The sequence below is a fragment of the Orycteropus afer genome, unplaced genomic scaffold (assembly GCF_000298275.1).
Source record: "Orycteropus afer afer isolate SDZICR_OR568_19922 unplaced genomic scaffold, OryAfe1.0 scaffold00163, whole genome shotgun sequence".
Taxonomy (NCBI): domain Eukaryota; kingdom Metazoa; phylum Chordata; class Mammalia; order Tubulidentata; family Orycteropodidae; genus Orycteropus; species Orycteropus afer.
In genome coordinates, this window is record NW_006921750.1 from 340,616 (window position 1) to 344,959 (window position 4,344).

The following is a 4,344-nucleotide window of genomic DNA, read 5'->3' on the forward strand; positions in this document are numbered from 1 at the left end:
CCAAACAAAACAAAGAAAATGAAAATCTTGGGCAAGTCACTCCAACATGCAATCACCAATTAAATATAAACACAAAAACATCACTATGTCTAGGAGACAACAGAGCATCACAATCCACACAAAGAACCAATATAAAGCAGGAGAAAAAGGGACAAGGATACAGACCCAGAACACATCCCTGAGGAAGAAACAGCATTAGACTCCCTGATAAGGAATTCAAAAGAATTATATTTGGTATGTTCAATGGATTGAGAGACAGATCAAGGAAAATACTGACAAAATTGAGGAAAACACTATAACAATTTCAAAAGATATACAAGAATAAAATGACAAAATAAATGAAAAAAATAGAAATAATACAAAATCTACAGATAGAAATCCACAAGATTAACACTAAATTTTCAGAAATAGATAGCACATTGAATGGACAAAGGAGTAGAATGGAATCAATGGAAGACAGAATTAGTGAGATTGAAGACAAATACCTCAATACTTCTTTGGAAAGGGATCAATCAGAAAATAGATCAAAACAAAATGAAGAAAGTCTAAGATTCACGTGAGATACCATTAGAAGGAAGAACCTATGTGCAATCGGAATTAAAGAACAGGAAGAGACAAATAAAAACACAGAGAAAATTGTGAAAGAGTTGTTGGAAGAGAATTTCCCAGATATGATAAAAGATGGGAATATATCCATTCAAAAAGTCCAATGAACCCCAAATAGGATAGACCCCAAAAGAAAATCACCAAGACATATGACAAAACTTACCAAAATCAAAGACAAAGAAAGAAAGAATCCTGAAACCAGCACAGGAAAAATGAGGAATTACCTACAAGGGCAACCAACCATTAAGACTAAGCTCAGATTTCTCAACAGAAACCATGCAGGCAAAAAGACAATAGGATGGTATATATAAAACCCTAAAAGAAAAAAAAAAAATTTCAACTAAGAATTATTTACCCAGCAAAAATATCCCTCAAATATGATGGTGAAATGGGGACATTTCCAGATAAGCAGAAATTAAGGGAATTTGTTCAAACTAGACCAACCTTACAAGAGATGTTAAAGGGAGTCCTTTGGATAGAGAACCAACAACACCAAACAACAACCGACCATTAACACACATGATGACATAACCCAGAAACCAACCCAGTTATGGAACTATCCAAAGTAAACAAGCCTACAAGATTGCAAACAGAGAACAAGAGACATCAATTGACTAATGAGGACAACTATAAACCAAAAAGAGGGGGAAAACTGTAGTTAAAGAGCTTCTAAATGGTAGGGAAGTCAAGACCATTACAAGATAGAATGGATTGTTCTAAACTTGGGAAGAAAATTATAAATCACAGGGTAACCTCAAAGAAAAATGATAAACCTTCACATCAAAATAAAAATAGGGCAAGCACAAATACTTAGCAAATACTAAAACAATACCAAAGAAGGAAGTGATAACACGATTCATAAACGAAACAAGCTCAGCACAGAAAATTATATGGAACAAAGAAATCAGGAACACCATGAAAAAATACGTAACAAAATAACACCAACAAACTCATACTTGTCGATAATTACACTAAATATGAACGGATTAAATGCACCACTCAATAGAAGGAGAGTTGTAGACTGGATAAGAAAACAAAACCCATCAATATGCTGTCTACAAGAGACACACCTCAGAGACAAAGACAAAAATGGACTAAAAATCAAAGGTTGGGAAAAGATGTATCAAGCAAATGGCAAAGAGCAAGACTGGCAATATTAATTTCTCACAAAACTGACTTTAACAAAAATCACCATATGAGACAAGGAAGGACATTATATAATTATTAAAGGATTGATTGAACAAAATAGAAAGACAATAGAAAAAATCAACAAGACTAGAATTTGGTTTTTTGAAGAGATGAGTAAAATTGACAGACCACTGGCAAATTTAACAAAGGAAAAGAGGGACAGAATACAAATAACACAAATAAAAAAATGAATTGGGTGACACTACAACAGAACCAACTGAAATTAAAGGGATGTATCAGGATACAATGAAGAACTATATTCCAACAAATTCTAAAATCTAGAATAAATGGACAGATTTCTAGAAACATACTACTTACCTAAACTAACAGAGCCTGAGGTGGAAAATTTAAACAGACCCATAACAAAAGATGAAATTGCACAGGTCATAAAAAAATTACCAACTAAAAAAAGTCCTGGCCCAGACGGTTTCACTGGTGAATGCTACAGAACATTCAGAGAAGTGCCACCAGTCCTACTCAAACTATTCCAGATCACAGCAAAGGATGGAATCCTCCCAAATTCATTTTATGAAGCAAGCATAACCTTGAAACCAAAACCAGGTGTGGTAGTTAAAGTTGTATGTCAACATGGTTGGGCCTGGTTAAGTGGCTGGGCAGCTGGTAGTAGTTATTCCCCATGATGGCACTAGCAATCAACTCCATGGTGGGATCTACCACAAGCAGCTAAGTAGCTTTAGGGATGTGGTCTGCTTCCTGTATATAAGCAGCAGCTTTGGAAATGGTCTCCAGGTTATGGCACACTTGAACCTTGCACGTAGCCGTGTCATTGTTCAGCAGCCTCCTATGCTCTGCCGACATTGGCACTTTCAATGGACTTGAATTAATGACCTGCCATGTGGTTTGGTAACATCAGAACTGTGCCATTTTATTTGTCAACCTTGGGGTTTTTGGCCTCAGCAGCCAGTAGCTGCCTGAGTGAAGAGATGCCTCTAGCTTCAGTGGGCTGGGAACAAGAAGCAGAGCTAAAGCCCAAGGTTGACAGGCTTTCGCACAGCCCCTAGAGCCTGGAAATTTGAACTCGGACTTCTAGCCTCCTGAACTGTAAGAGAATAAACTCCTATTTGTTCAAGCCATCCCATTTGTGGTATTCCTGTCACAGCAGCACTAGGTAACCAGAGCACCAGGCAAAGACATCACTCCAAAGGAAAACTACAGACCAATATCCATCATAAATATAAATGCAAAAATTTTCAACAAAATTCAGCCAATAGATTCCAACAACATATCAAAAAATAATTCATTATGACCAAGTGGGGTTCATACCAGTTATGCAAGAATGGTTCAACATTAGAAAAACAATCAATGTCAACCATCACATAAATAAAACAAGGGAAAAGAACCACATGATCATATCCATCAATGAAGAAAAGGCATTTGATAAAATCCAACATCCTTTCCTGATGAAAAAAAACTTTCAGCAAAATCAATATAGAAGGCAGAGTTCCAGCAAGATGGCGGACTAGGCAGAAAGACTGCACAGACCCTCTTCAACAAAGGAAAGGGAAACCAATTAACACAGACACAGAAGATAATCCTGGACCCCTGATCCTTGAAGGGAAGGATACAGAAGTGGAATAAACCCCAACTAGCAGAAGAATTTGCATGAAAATACCAAAAAAGGAGACAGACGGAGCTGCGGTCTGGCAGCGATCCTGAGCAACCCTGACGGCAGACAGCTTGGAGTTTCCTGAGTGGTAGTAGGACCTAAGAATTAACCTAAAAATCACCCTGCTAGCTAGGGACTGCACGGAGGACTGTACATGGTGGCTGGGGAACAAACAGAGAAGGTGAAGAGAAAGGTGGGCTGTGCTGTGGACTTTTGCCGTTCTGCCTCGAGGATACTGCCATTTTGTAGGTTTAAAAAGCAGCTTCACTATTTTGGATATTTAAAGAGACAGCGATCTCACAGATTCCTGTGGTGGTAGGACTTAAGAATTAACCTAAAAATCACCCGCTAGCCAGGGACTGCATAGAGGACTGTGCACGGTGGCTGGAGAACAAACGGAGAAGGTGAACAGAAAGGTGGGCTGAGCTGTGGACTTTTGTCGGTCCGGAGGGCGCCGCCATTTTGAAGGTTGAAAAAGTAGCTTGACTATTTTGGATATTTAAAGAGGCAGCACTCTCACAGATTTCTGGGGCTTAAGAACAGGTTCTGCTTGCCAGAACCCCAAGGATACTTGGAGCCTGCAAGACTGAAAAGGTACAACACTCTTCTTGTTACTAAACCCTACACCCGCTTGGTGAACAGAGGTGTGGCCATGCCCACTCCCACCTATCTTCTGGGCCCACAGGAACTCCATCACAGTCTGTGTGCTCAGACGGAGCCTGGGTGCCCTACCCTGTCCTCCACTGATTTTTTCTTTTTTTTTTTTTCTTTTTCGCTTTCTTTTTCCCGGTGATTAGTTTGCTTGTATTTGTCTGTTTAAACCAACTAATACTATTAATACTTTTCTCCTTTATTCTTAATCTTCCCCTACCAGGTCCTAGTTTTCAGCATTTTTTCTTTTCCCTGTGACTGGTTGAAATCCG